Source organism: Macaca fascicularis, chromosome 4 (assembly GCF_037993035.2).
Source record: "Macaca fascicularis isolate 582-1 chromosome 4, T2T-MFA8v1.1".
Taxonomy (NCBI): Eukaryota; Metazoa; Chordata; class Mammalia; order Primates; family Cercopithecidae; genus Macaca; species Macaca fascicularis.
Genome location: NC_088378.1, coordinates 131811283 through 131826518, shown reverse-complemented (window position 1 = coordinate 131826518; position 15236 = coordinate 131811283). Strand labels below are relative to the sequence as shown.

The 15236-nt window shown below is 46.4% G+C and overlaps 1 protein-coding gene across 14 annotated transcripts in view; it reads left to right on the top strand.

Annotated features, from left to right (window-relative positions):
- Window positions 1–1583: 1583 nt before the first annotated feature.
- The window catches only part of DAAM2 (dishevelled associated activator of morphogenesis 2), a 114513-nt gene continuing 100860 nt past the window's right edge, over window positions 1584–15236 (top strand). For 6 of the 14 annotated variants that reach the window (XM_074038139.1, XM_005553091.4, XM_074038140.1 and 3 more), the window contains exon 1: window positions 1949–2039. The gene's annotated coding sequence lies outside the window, so the exon portion shown is untranslated. Of the gene's footprint in view, window positions 1637–1948; window positions 2040–2569; window positions 2734–15236 lie in introns of those variants that run through there. The other 8 variants (XM_074038149.1, XM_045390815.3, XM_074038144.1 and 5 more) reach the window with 2 other exon arrangements.

The following is a 15236-nucleotide window of genomic DNA, read 5'->3' as shown; positions in this document are numbered from 1 at the left end:
GCTTCCCGCCCTACCGCCCTTAAGAGAGTAGCTTTTGTTCTCAAGGTAGCAAGATGGATGCTGCATCTCCAGGCATCATCTAAACGCTCCAGGAGAGAAGAAATGGGGAAGGAGGATTAGGGAATGTCAAGGGGAATGTTATATGAATGTGACCTTCTCTTAAAGAGAGTTTGTGGAAGGCATCCTCTGTCTTCTGCATTACAATCTCACTAGTCAGAACTGGGTCTCATAGCAATCGTGAACTACCAGGGAGTCTAGGATGGTGAATATTGTAGATTTCTAGCTTCTTTAGTTGAGAAAGGCAAGGGAGAAGGGGTTTGTCAATGGCTTCTGGAAACTTATTTGCAGGGTCTGCTGAAGAACAGAGCTCACCTTGCCAGTGGAGCCTTGATATGAGAGAGGGGATGGAAGGAGGTAAAAGTGGGGTATGATGCCGGGGAGAGCAATCCCACAGTGAACAAACAGCAGCTCCCTGCTGCAGGGCCCTCCGTGGCTTGGGTCAAAACAGTATGACTGTCTGCTACTGAGAGGCCCAACCCCAAGACTTGGCTCCTTCTGGCAATCAGCTCTAACCAGCTGCTGCCAAAGAGGTAAACACATTCCAAGTCCTTGAGTCCCTGCTGCACTGTAACTGTGGTTAAAACACGCCCCCGCCTCGACCGGTTTGGGCTAATGGACAGTTCACTATAGTTGTGTTTTAATGATGATTTGCAGTTACCCGTGCCCTCTCCCATTCATGGCAAGATGAACACCTAAACACTTATGTTGTCTAACCGTATAAGTATTTTGCATCTCACGTGTATCATTTTAAGTTCATTTCATTCTCAATCCTTGGGAACCATGAAGGATAATGTATTACATTCTCTCTCTCTCTCTTTTTTTTTCCCCTCTGGAAGATCATGCATTACATTCTCTTTTTTTCTCTGGAAGGGTGGCCCTGAAACCAAGCCATTTCCCTAAGTCTCTTTGGCTAGGTGGAGAAACAGACAACCGCTAACCCAGAACAACCACTGAACACCCGGAAAACTCTATACAGGTCATCACCCAGTGGGGGCACCATTTGCTTACAGAGGGAGCTGGGGGAACTAGGAAACCGAGAAGATCAAATACTCCCTGTGAGGGTGTTGCCAATCCCAGAGAGGACAATTGCTCTTAACCAAAGCAATCTCTAGTTCAGTCAAGGAGACAGACCACAATCACATTAAAAAAAAAAAAAAAAAAAAAAAAGCAAATTTTAAAAGTATGAATAAGAACTATTGTAAACTGCTCAAACTATGCATACAAGCAATGAAGTAAGATGAATTGACTGGCACTGAGTAGGAAAAGCTATACAGGGGCAGGGAGTGTGGAACATAATTTAATAAAAATAAACTTAAAAAAATATATATACACTCCCAAAAAAGAAATGGAAAAGTTGTTAGGGCGTGGAGCAGGGCTCCTAATTAGCTGTTCTGTTGTGCCTGATTTCCCTCCCATCCTGCCCAGCACCCCTCTGGGACACATTGTCCAGTGCAGGGACACTTTGGGGAGGGACAGGGGATTCCCTGGCACCGGGACCTCCACCTCCGAGCCGGCCTCAGACCAGACCTTTTGCCCGTGGCCCAGAGGAGGAGCGGAGGAGAAACCCACTGCCCAGGTGGCCACTTTGCCTGCTTGACCCTTCCATGTTTCCAAAACAGGGGGGGCCCTGAGAAGGCTCCCTGCCAAAGTGGGGAACAGCTACCCTCATTGTGCGCCTCGCCCTGCCGGCGGCGCCCTCCCCCCGCCTCCGTTCGGTCTGAAAGTGTGAAAATTACAAATCCCAAGAAACTGCAATCAGAACTCTACCTAGGGAAATTTCAGAGTATCCTTGCCATAAATATCCCGCTCCAAGACGCCTGACGTCAGAGCGGGGCGGGCGGACGGGCGCGAGGCCGGGCCTGGAGGGGCGGCAGCCGCGGCTTCTCGGGGATAGCGCGGAGCACACGGGAGCGAGCGGAGCGCGGGCGGCGGCGTCGGACCTCGGGCTGCGGGAGCGCGGGCGCCCTGGGGTCCTCGGAGTAAGTGCGACGGGCCCTGGCGCTCCCCGTCTTGGGGCTGGGGCCGCGGGGAGCCCTCTCCGCAGGGCTCCCACACTTCTCTCGCCTCTGCTTTCTTTAGCATGCCCCGCGGGGCTTGGGGAGGCAGCGGCTCCGCAGGCTGGCGGTTTTGTTTCTCCAAAGTGTTTGCAGGAGCCGCCGACCCGGAGTGGGCTCCCAGGGCCTGTGTGTGTTTGTTTGGGTGTGTGAGTTGTGTGTTTGTGTAATGGGTGTGATTGCGTGTGTCTGTAGTGGCACATCTGGACATAGGAAATGTCTTTGGAAAACTTTTTTAAAAATTTTTTTGAGGCTTTGAAACCTGACTCCTGGTTGTCACAAGTGGACAAACACAGAAGATACCCCCGCAAAACTGACAACATTTTGGTGGTGGCTTTTCCGGGTTCGGACTGAACCTTCACTTGGCTGGGCTGAAGTCTTCACAGGCCCCCAGCTCCCATTTGCAGGCCTGGCCTCTGGCTAGCGGGCAGGGCAGCCGTGAGGTTCTTGTTCTCAGTGGCAGTGGGACCCGGGTCGGGGGAAGGAGCATCTCAGGAAAGGGGTCCCCGGACTCTGGGGTTCTCAGCACCTGCGGTCGCAAACCAACCTCATGCCCTGACCTTACCAGGCGTCGGGACTCTGACTTAACCAGGGAAGGAGGGACTTGGTCTGGCGGCAGGTAATTTTGTGAAGAGGATGAAAAGGAAGAGGGGAGGTGGTGGTGATGGCTAGGACGCTGTGGCCCTGTGTCCAGCCGTAGCTTGGGAGTGGGATGGATGTTTTTGCCACATGGCCACGGTGAGGTACGTGCCAGGTTCTCTGGGAGTGCCGCGTGTGGTGCCCCAAACAAGATGCAAGCTCCTAACATAAAGAGACGTGTCTGAGCTGTGGGGTGGAGGAAGGGGGGCGGTGGGGGAGAGGGAGAGAGATTTTTATCAAAATTGAACACAGATTGCTGAGGTCTGGGCTTGATTTAACTCTTCTCTCTCTGCCTCGGCCATTTCTCCACAGTTTTGGAGTAGATTTGGAACGTTTGTCGGAGGGTTAGAGGAAAATCACACCTCTCCAGAAAAGAGTCCCCATAGGTTTTCCTTGATACCCACGTGGGAATGAAGGCAGCTTCCCATCTTTAAAAAGTTCAAAGTCTTGTGTTTTCCCCCTTCTGAGTTTGGTGTCAGTTTCCTGAGTTTCTTTGCAAAGCCAACTGAAGCGGGGGATGGATTTTCCCTAGGGCCTGGGGCGGAAAGTGTGCTCCACCGAGAGTAGGGGGAAAAAGCAGCAGTGGGGCCCTATGGATCCATCAGCCCTGAGTAGCACAGTGCCAGGCACTGCCTGTCAGTAGCTGGGTTCCACAAACGAGTGACCACAGACAGCCTGAATTTTCAGCTTTGCTCTAGCCAGTCTCTGGTTTTGTATTTTGCAATAGAGCCAACCTACAATGTTTGGGTGGGAGGAAGATTACTGGACTCTCCCTATGTCCTAGAAAAATGAGAGAATGAAGGGACAGGGAGGAAATCTGGATGTAAAAACAGACTCACAGGAAGTTAAGATTCAGGAAGGATTTTAGAAATTATATAAATTGACCCCCAGGGAAGCTCCATAAAAGAAGGAGCAGGCAGCAATGTCAGAAACACTCCTTTAACTTCAGGAGTACGTCGTCAACTGAAGTGTAATGAAGAAGGAGGAAATCATCCCATAAGCAATGTAAACAAGGGTGCATGTAAACAGGGGTCACTGGTCCCCATGAGATGCACATGCCTGCGTGTATTTACACGTACATGACTGTGGTGATGGCCATGGCCTTAGGCATTGGAGGATAAATGGTCTATTTCTTCATCTGTGCTGGGAACTCCATCTAACCCCCATTTCTTTATGCAAACAACTGTGCTATTATTGTCTTGCTCCCTGGTAGTTGCGAACTCTGGCTCCTAACTCCCAGCTGAGTTTTCAGAGCTTTTCCTCCAGCGCCTTGGATGCTGAGGGAATACTCGTGCCCCCGTCAGGACAAAAAGAGGAGAGAACATTCTCCTGGGCATTAGAACTTAGAGAGTCAGGAGCTCAAGAAGGTGGAGGCTGTGCAGGCAGGTTCAGTAGGAAGGCCTGTGAATGATTTTGCTTTCGGTGAGCGTGGGGAAGTTGAAATACTACTGCTTGCTGTGAGAACATGTTCTCTCCCCAGTCTTCTTTCCCAACTGTCTCCGAAGTTTTTGATGCAAAACAGGTTAAACTCCCCATTACTAAATAGCCCTGGATCCAGGTGTAAAGAATGAAGATAAAGGGTAAGTACAGGCAGTAGAGAAGGCATAGAGATAATGAAAGATGAGGCTTGCTTCTTGATTTTAGAGGAGCCAATGGAGGTAGCAAGTTTAAATGTTCTCATTCATTTCCATTATTTAAACATAGAAGACTAAATACCCAGGGAGAGAAGGGACCCCTTGGAGCAGGATTCCCAGAAATACTCTTATTCTAGCACACGGTTCCTGAGGGAGAGGTGAGGGGCAAGAAATGGGCTTTCAACTCTTTCTACATGTGGGGTTTCTGGGAGTGCTGCCTGTGGGATCAGTGGAGTCCTGATCCTTCTGGGCTTATACTAGGAGACATTTCACCATGGCCGGGATGAATTCCCAGGCCATGGACGCCTAGGCTGACATCGAAGCCTGCTCATGGCTCATTCTATCAGTTCAATCTTCTGGCCAGCTCTTTGGTCATCTTTGAGATTAGATTAATTAGATGGGATGCATTCCAAGACATCCTTAAAGGTCCAGAGGGCAAACACAGCTGGCAGAAAGAACAAGTTGAAGAATGTCCTTGGCTTTGATAGCAGATGACCTTCTAGATCTCAACAGCCAGAGACACTGTGTCGAAGATCCTGTTTCATTCAGCCCTGGACTTCAGAGGCAGCCCGACACAATGGAAAGAGTGCAGATTTCTGATCAGCTGCCTGGAGAGAGAGAGAACTGTGACTTATATACGAATTAGTAACCTGGGCTACATGACTTATTCCTCCTGAGCTTCAGCTTCCTCATCTGTAAAATAAGGATAGTATTTCCCTTCCCAGGTTATGAAAACAACATTTATGCATAAGAACTAAGAACAGAGCTCAGAATGTTGTAAGACCCTTAATAAAGGTAGGGCTATATTTTTATTTTTCAGTTTTTCAGCCGTCAGGAGCAAGTATTGCTCAGAAAGAACCTCTCCCCAAATCTAGCTACATATTTTCCATGATTGAAGGCCAGTGGGTGGAGTTTCTAGGGCTCTGGACACCCTTACTTCCTTCCTCTAGAAAAGGTGACCAGTGAAGATTTTCCATGAGCATCCCTAGTCCATTATCCTGATTGGTGGGAGGAGAAGATGTCTGGCCTAGAAATCCCTCTTGTGTTTGTGCTCTCTAGGGAGGGAGAAGGACAGAAGAGCAGGTTGTATAAGTATGATGGGGAGGGGAAAGGTAGGGAGGTGGGGGCAGGGGAGGAGGGTCAAGGACCAATTGAGTCTTGAAGGACAAGCCTGAAGTCGGAGAATGCGGCTAGGCAGCCACTTCTTGTCAAGGGTGCCCAGGTCAGAGTAATGGGAGAATCTGATGGGTTGTAAAGAATGAAAGCTTTAGCCATCGCAAACATCTCCAGTGGGTACGAGGCGGGAGGCTGCCCCCTGAACCCTGATTGACACATTATCCAAGGGAGTGACTACTCCAAAGGAACAAAGGAGCATCTGATATTAGAGAGCAGCTGCAGGTCCTCTTGGCCCATCCCAAAGCTTCTAAGTTATCCTTCAAGTTGACATTTAAGACTTTGAAGATCACATTTGTTTTTGTTTTGTTCAAGCTCCCTCTTTAACCATGGCCTGGGATGACTTTTAAGCTTTTAAGAGGCTCAACCAGTGGCCAACTTCTCTTGAGATGGCCCAGAGCGGGGGGTCAGTGAATTCCTCACTCCTGGCAGCATCTATTTCTCCAGCTCTCTCCACATTTTTTGGTTTGTTTTTTGTTTCATTATGAGGTTCTAAAACTGCACAGTCAAGATGCTGTGGGGGGAGGAAGTGCCTGTTTTTGGAACCTGTGCCGCATTATGCTAGCGCTGGCCAAGGCTTATCAGACTATGGTTATTAACAGGTGTCGTGGGTTTCTTTCTGGGTTCCCCCTCCAAAAAAAAAAAAAAAAAAAAAAGGGACCTGGAAAAAAATAAACTTTAGGCAGTTTGGTGTCTCTTTCAATCCTGGCCAAAGAGGAGGTGACTTACTTGTAGTACGTCCTATGGTTCCAAGGAAGAGCTTTAGAATCAAGCAGGCAGAGGTTTGAGTTCTGGCACCACCAGGTCACAAGCTTGCTAACCTCTCTGACTCTTCTTTATCTGTTAAATGAGAACAACTACTATTCTCATTTCACAGAATTGTTCTGAAGATGAAATGGAATGATATGTGGGAAGAAGCTAGCAGATTGCTCAGTAAAATGTTAATGCCATTCCCCCTCTCCAGTTTTAAGTTCATGAAAGTAAATGGGTTCAGACATTTGTCCACAAGTCAAAGTAAATAAGCCACTTATTCAAGGATTAACAACTGTGCTCAGAGGTCAGATATCTCAGCCTGGAGATGGAGACCCTTTATACAAAAGTGGGGCACAGAACAGTGCTCCCCATGCCAAGCAAATGGCAGCCCCATGTGACCCTCGATTGGAATAAAGGAAAGGCCACCAGTTCACTCACCCATGAATTTGGGCTATTTAGTGAGCTCTCCATAGAGCTTGTTTAAAAAATCTCAAACACTGTCCTGAGAATCAAGGTCAAAATTGAGGACAGAAATCATTGAGGCAGTTCCTAACATTAAAATCTAATAATGATGTGACAATGACAGCAGTACTTTAAATTTATATAACATTGTACCATTTGACAAGTACATTGTCTCATTTAAACATCATTGACAATCGTATGAGATTGGTATTAACCACATTTCACAGCCCAAATTTTGAGGACTTAAAAAAACTTACCATATTTCACACATTAAGTAAGCGGAATAAACAGAAAACAAACTGTTCCCCAAGCATTGGGTCTCAACCCTGGCTGCACATTAGAACCACCTGGGGGAGCTTGTAAAAGTATCAATACTTGGGTCCCACCCCAGACCAATTTAATTAGACTCCCTGGGAGTGGAACCTAGGCGTCCATAGTTCTGTAAGCTTCCCAGGTGATCTGAAGTCTAAGTTGAGAATCCCTGGTCTAAGAGAAGAGTGTAAAGCACCAAAATTAGGACCCAGGGTACCAGGTATGGGAAAAAGAAACAGCCAAGACTTTGCTAGGATTTAAGCCCATTGAGGGTGCGGACTTCGTATACTTCTCCCTGTATCCCTGGAGCCTAGGACAGTGCCAGCTACAAGGTAGGTGCTCAATAAACATTGAGTAGATGAAAAAATGAACAAAATACTGGAGATTAGAAGTTGTCAATTTCAGCAGTGAAATCCAGCTTGTCAGCTTGTTTTTTATAAAGTTTTATTGGAACACAGCCATGTCTGTTCATTTGTACTTTGCCTATGGCTGCTTTCATGCTGCAACGGCAGAGTCGAGTAGATGTGACAGAGACTGTGTGGCCTACAAAGCTGAAAACATTTACCATCTAGCATTTTACAGGAAAGGTTGGCTGGCTCCTGCTCTGGATCCCAGACATGAACAGAGCAAGTATAGTAGCTTAGGGAAGGTCATTACTGCATGATCATTAAGAATATGGGTTCTAGAATCAGATCAACCTATGTATGATTCCTGGAACACTTACCTGTTAAAAGAGCTTGCGAAGTATTTCACCTCTTTGATTCTCAGTTTTCTCATCTGAAAAGTGGGGATGATGATAAAATGATACCTCCCTCATAGGATGACTGTGAGGGTTGTCAGCCCCTGGCCGAGAGTAACATTAGCTGTAGCTATGGTGGTTGCTGTAGTTACTAGCAGTCAGCCACATAGAGGACTAACTAGACAAAAGTCAAAATCTAAATCCAATATCACAAGGTAGATCAAGGGACAAGGTAGGAAAACATAAGCAGTCAGTAAGCTTGTGTGAAGAAAGATTAATGTGAGGTTTCTGAGTTAAAAGGTGTCCTTTTAAGGCAACACAGATCAGGCCACAGGAGGTGTGTGAGGTGCTTTTGTATGACCAATTGCTGTGTCGATCAGCAATCCCCATCAGTCCTCAAGGGTTAACTTAAGTTTTATTGCATCAAATCTAGTCTCAAGAATGGTGCACCTGTATACATAGTTCTTTTTACCTGTAAGTCCTTACCTCAGTCCTGGTCTTCCTGATCTACTCAGCTTCCAAGGCCTGCTCAGGTGTCCCTTTTTTTCCTCAAATTCCCACTGCAAGGCTCATTCCAACCCCCTTTTCCTCTTCCCATGAACCTGGCACACAACTCTGTCATCACATTGAACACATTGCATTACCGTCGAGGAAGGACCAAGTCTCCTTCATGCTTTCTACGTGTTTGCAGCTCATAAAAGTCAAATTGCATTGTAGAATCAATGTCTAGAAGCCAAACCATGTCAATCAGGCCTTTAATCCAAGGCAATCATGTCTGAGTTTGAGGAATGAGTAGGACTTGCCCAGGTGTGATGGGCTTGCAAGAGCTAATCTCCATAACCAGAGGGATAGGAGCTACCCAGTTTATACACTATGTGGATGCTTTGTGTCCTCATCTCCCCACTCTTTGGTGGCTCCTGCCCTCCAGAACACTTCTAGGGGGTAGCCAGGGACAGGGAAAGATGGAAGAAACTTAAAACCAACTCTGATTTCTTGTCAGCAGATGCGGTGAAAAGTCAGGTTTTGGCTTCTTTGGGCTTTTCATGGATATGTGCCAAGATAATTGGGAGCTGGTTTGGTATGTGCCAAGAGAATTGGGATTTGGCTCTTTTGTTAGCACTATAATAGAAATATGGCCACAAATAATAGCAAATAATGCACAGTTTTTCTGTTCGACTACAGAACGTGTTGCATAATTTTTATAGACTTGAGTGGCAGATTTATTTTGGTGGCAGATATATATTGTGTGTGGAATAATGTAAAAATGAAGTTATATTCTGATGGTGAAGGGGAGGGCACAGAAGACTCTTCACCTTGAGTTAAAGATTTCTTTTGATCATCCCCAAATGAACGATTGGGAGCTGCCTCCTAAGAGGGGCAGGAGGAGAGGAAATGAAATACTATTTATCTATATGCTCCACTATGCACATGACACTAGGCAGGTCATTTTAAAAAATATATTCTTGATTTGATTTTTCCATATTATGACGGTAATTCTTGCTTAAGCAAGTGAATTATTATCATGCAAAGGTACATAAAGACAAGTAGAAATGTATTCACCCCCCTCCACACCCTGGTAATTAATGTTAATAGCCTAGTAATATATCCTGCCATGACTTTTCATTTGTCCGTACAAATACCTACTGGTGTATACAGGATGGAGGTGTCTTGCCTGAGTATTTTTCACTGTAAGGGAATCATAGTACACATTACTCTGTAGCATACTTTTCTTTCCCTTGACCATATGTCAAGGTCATCCCTACACTGGATGTAACTCATTTTTATTTTTTCTGACTTCTTTATGCCTAGGCTTACACAGCTTTACATATTTGGCATCACATTGTTCCTGGTGAGGTGTTCATTTTGTCATCAGTCAGCTATTACATGTGGTTTCATTCTGGATGATCACCAGTTTGGGTCCCTGAGCTGCCAGATCAAGCATCATCCATCACCCAGGCAAGCTTTGCTTTGGCTCTCAGGCTGCGTGATGGATGTACAAAGCCTGCTGACCACCCTGGGGCGTGACTGCCTGGTGTGCATGGCCTCCTTGTGTCTCCTGGGCGTGGGGTTGCTATCAAGCATCAGGCCCCTATGGCTCCCCTCCTTGCTCATCAGAGTTAGGCTTGCCTCCTTGGAGCTCCTTAATTACTGGATATGCAGGAAACATAGCAGGCTGATCAATGAGATTGGAGAACAGTTTTGATGGAGCAAATCAGGCAGCATAGTATAATGGCCAAGCATGTGGGCCCCGCTCTCAAATGGCCTGGCTAGGTCCACATGTCTGTGTAGTGGACACTGGGCTGTGCTCCCTGACCCCTTTGAAGACTGAGTCCCCAGCTGCAGGGAGTGCTGGACATGGTTAGCCTTCTTGGAACAGCCCCAGCTGAAGAGACTTGCTGTGTCAGGCACTCCTGCACATGCTCCTCTCCTGGGTCACCCTGAAACCAATGATGGTGGGGAGCTGTGACTACCTGGCCCCTCTACCGCAATGTGGGACAATTCTAAAGGGTGTGCCAGCTTCAGGGGTCCCTGGGGGTTTGGCGGAGGCCTTAGCTGAGGCTACATCACAGCTCCATTTCTCCCTCTGCCCAGTGCTGCCTCTAACCTGCCCTCCTGCCCGGAGGACTTGACTCCAGGAGTCCTTCCTAACAAGCCTGCTGCCCGCCGTACTCCAGCCCAGAGTCTGCCTCCCAAGAAGAAACCCTACCTACTTTGCCATTTAATAACTTGCCCAACAAGTTATGAGCCTTGTCTGGGCTTCAGTTTTCTTATCTGTCCAATGGAGATAATAACATTTCCTTCCTTATGGGGTTGTTGAGACAATTAAATGGGAAGACGCATGTTAAGTCCCTGGCACAGCACCTGGAAAAATGCTACAAGTTTTAGCAATTTTATATGAAATTGTTTTAGAGGAGTCCATTATTTTCTAGGTAATTATTGGTAGCTATGTCAGGATAGGAAAAAGTACATTCCCCCCCCCCCCCCCGTGCTTTGTATGCTTTTTAGGTGACCCTCAACTGATTTCTCTACAAATAGAGTTGTGTCAAAACTGGGCAGACTGAATGAATGTCTTGACTTTTATTGGCAAATTTGCTTTTGTTCCCCAACCCCGTGCTAATCTGAGGGGTGTGGATGTATCTGGGTGGAAGCATAATGACATGGCCTTGTTGCTGACCTGCCTGGAGACAAAGGGCTGGACAAGTTGACCTTTGGGAATTCCTCTCTACCTCACCTGTGCTTCTGCAGTATGAATGGGGTGGTCCCAAGGGACCCTGCCGGCCCACTGGGAGCCGCCATCCTGCCTGTGTGCTTATTCATGTCATGCCTGCATGACTGTCTGCCAAATCTGATTCCTCCTGGTGAGTGTTTGTTTCTTGCTCCTTTGTCCCCAGCACAGGCGGTCTTTGGTGCTGTGCTTTGAACATTCCGCCTTTCAGGTTATGTACACCCGTTGTCCATCCTGAATGCCAAAGCAAAGCTTGCCTGTGTGATGAATGCTTGATCCGCCAGACTCTGGGATCCAGACTCACAGCTCATGTCTGACCACATTCCCGGGGGGTCAGTGTCAACACTCCCTTCCTTGTTTCCTCCCAGACACTACAGCCCCCTGCCTCCAAGTTCCCTTGACCAGGGCAGGGAGGGGAGAAAGTGATTCCAGGTCAGTGGGGAGGTACGTCAATATTTTCACAGTGCCAGAGGCAGCTTTGAAGTTATTTTGAAACAAATTCAGAGTTTCTGTGGACTTTGGGCTGCAGAAGGATCAAGCCATTATAACTCTCTATTTCTTTTGTAATCTCTGTCAGTGTATTAATCAGACTGTTCCCCACCAGGAAGCATTGCACTAGCAGCTGCCCAGAGACAGAGTTAGGAACTGCTCGGCCCTTCCAAGACACAAAGTCAATAAGTCACCATCCTCGCTGCCCTGAACAGAGGTAATGTTATTGATGTCCGTGGCTGCCTAAATGGAAGCTGAGGCTGACAGCTGATAAACAGACCAGGTTTCTCAAATGTTAGAGGCAGCATAAGGCTGTTTTCAGAGAATAGGCCCTGGATTCAGATGGCCTGGATTCTGATTCTGGCTCCACTTTTTGCTAGCTGTGTGAACTTGCACAAGTTGCTTAATCTCTCTGTGCCTTAGTTTCCTCATCTGCAAAGTGATTGTTTTGGAGGTAAAGTTAATACATTACTTGGTTAAAAAAAAAAAAAAAGAAAAAAGAAAATCTGGCACAGAGTAAATACTAAGAAATGTTAGTGAGGATGAAGATGATGATGATGATGATGGTGGTGGTGGTGGTGAGGATAGTGGAGAACAGAGACTACATCTCATTAGCTGTTTCCCCAGCATCCTGCATAGTGTCTGGCAAAGAGTTAGGGCTCAACAAACATGTATTAAATAATACATCCCAATGCCTTTTGCTAAGTGTCTACTGCCTACCTAGTCCACTCAACTCTCTACCAAAGAAAGAAATGTACTCTCTATTAAAAAATGTTTATTTTATCTTAACTTTTTATTGAAGCCCAACATAAATCAGAAAAAATACACAATTTTTGAGGATGTAGTTCAATATATTTCCATAAGTTGAACATCCACCACCCCAGCCCTGCCCAAGAAGCCCCCTTGTGCCCCTCTCTGGTTACTACCCTTCCATGATCCTGACTTCTAGCACCATAGATTAGTTTTTGCCTTTTCTTGCACTTCATGCAAATGGAATCATACAGTAGGTGTTTATTTGTGTCTGGCTTCATTTGCTCAGCATTTTGTCGTTGTGTAGATCATTCATTCTTATTGTTGCGTAGTAGTCCATTATGTGAATATAACACACTTTTTCCATTTTTCTGTTGATGGGCATTTGGGTGGTTTCCAGTCTGGCGTTGTTGTGAGCGGCCTTGCTGTGAACATTTGTGCACTTTTAGGTGAACACGTGAATGCATTTCTCTTGGTATGTTCCTGGGAGTAGAATTGCTAGAGCATTCAGAATGCATATGTCCAGCGTTAGTAGGTATGACCAAAGTTTTTTAAAGGAGTTATGCCATGTTTTGCATATTCTTGACAGATGAAGAAGCTGTTCCAACTCAATAGTGCAGAGCCTTGACAGTGACAGGGGTTCCTGAGATGTTGACAGCTCCCAGGCTCTTCCTAGCTGAGAGTTCACACGTTCTAGAAGGTCTGCTAGGGTAGGCAGTCCTCTAAGAAGCAGGCACTGTGCCAGGCGTTCTCACTTACACTGTTTCACCAGATCCTCACAGCAATCCCATGAGATGGGGAGTATTACTCCCTTTCCTCAGATGAGGAGACTGAGGCTCAGATGAGGAAACTTGAGTGACTTGCCTAAGATGTTAGAAGCAGAAACTGTCAGGGTCAGGATATAAAACAGAGATGCCTCAATCTGAAGCTCATGCATATTGGATCCCATGGTGACTCACTTTGGCTAACACTGGAAGAAAACACAGACACAGACTTGGTTGCTGTCCCCCTAGAACCTGTGCAGGCTGTGGGGTGGAGGCTCTGAGGAGAAGCCGTGTAAAGAGGAGCAGACATATGCAACTCAGTGACCTTGGGAAGCCAAATTGTTTTCCTGCCCAGGGGCTGCTGGAGAGTCATGAATTTCCTGGAAGGCAAAGGCGACCATATAATTTACTTTCTAAACCAGGACTCTCAAGAGTGAAAGGGGCATTAAGTGGATGGGACAGTGGAGGGAATAGTCCCAGACTGAGACTGTCCTGGGCAGCCTGGGACAATGCTCACCCTCTGGGAGCCTGAGCGGGCATTGCTGTCCTGGTCAGTGGGGCTGTGCAGGTTATTTTTTACTCTTTCAGAGCACTGTCTGTCAGGAGTTTGCCCTGATGTGGTATCCTCCCCAGCCTCTGTTTATGGCAAGAGTCTGGCAGAGCCTGGCTTCTTTCTTCCCCTCTTCACACCATTTCCTGTTCAAATGGGGCTCTGACAAGGTGAGCTTCTATTTTCAGATTCAGTTGCTTTGAGACTCTTCTGTCAACAGATTTGATAATCCTAGAAGGCTAGGACTGTGCCTGAGTCACTGCAGTGTTTACAGTGTCTGGTGGCAGACACACAGTTAGCGTTCAGGGGATACTTGTTGACTGTATATATCAGTTATCCATGTGTGTATTCATTTACTCAGTCTCCCCCTCACTCATTCATTCATAGTCCATAAACAAGAGGTTGGTTTAGATTCTTTCCCTTTTTTCTGAGCTGACGCCTATTCTACTGGTCCAGAAAGATCAGTTCTGTGTGTGTGTGTGTGTGTGTGTATGTGTGTGTGTGTGTGTATGCAAGCGCACATACACATACAAAGGACAAAGAATAAAAGGGATCAACTTAATTTTAGTAACAAAAGATGTGGTATCATGGGACTCGGTGTCAGGAATTAGGTTTGAATTCCAGCCTTCCACTAATTAGCTGCGCTGCCTTAGATGAGCTTCTGAGCATTTCTGAGCCTCAGTTTTAGTCATGTGTGAAATGGAAATGACAGTAATACTGGTGGTACCAGACTGAAGTGAGCCTGAATGGTGGAAAGTATATGAAACGTGCTCGGCATGCTGCAAAGTGCTGGATAAGTCTTATTTGTTAATGCTTGTGGTCATTCAACAACTATCTGGGAAGCTGCCTGGTATGAGACACTGTGCTGAGTCAGGCGTTGTGGAGTGAATTCTGGTGAGCAAAATTCCCGCCCACCTCCAGAGCTCCAGTCTGTTAAAGTGAGGTGACTGCATTTGAGGCAAACCCCTGTGACTGGGAATTTTTATTAATAAGAAAGGAATCAGCAAATTCCTCCAAGGCCTTAAGGATTTGATGTGGGTTTCCAAGATAAGGATGCAAAGGATAATTAATTTCTTACTAAGCCCACAGCTGCATTTTCACCAGAACAACAGCAAGAAGCATCCAAGGGCTTGTGTGTTTCCAGTGGAAGTTTTGGTATAGCACAGTGATTTCCAGTGCAGATCCGGGGAGTCAATCTAGTGGGACCTAAATTCGAATTTCACCACTTGCTAGGAGTGTAGTCTTGGAAACCGAGCCTCAGTTTCCTCATCTGTAAAATGGTGATGGTAATGATACCTACTCCCAAATGAGGATAAAATTAATATATGTAAAGTACATAGAACAGTGCCTGAAACATAGTATATACTCTATAAATATTCTTATTTGCCACATGGTTTTCTTTCCATTGGAATGCTAGGTATTATACTGTATGGTGTTACTGCAACACATGGATGATGAAAGATCATTTTGACTTGGGGGAAGTCAGGGAAGGTTTCATGGCAAAGAAGTATCCTAAGGTACTTTTTGTTTTTTTTTTGGACGGAGTTTCACTCTGTTACCCAGGCTGGAGTGCAATGGTGCGATCTCGGGTCACTGCAAGCTCCGCCTCCTGGGTTCAAGTGATTTCCCTG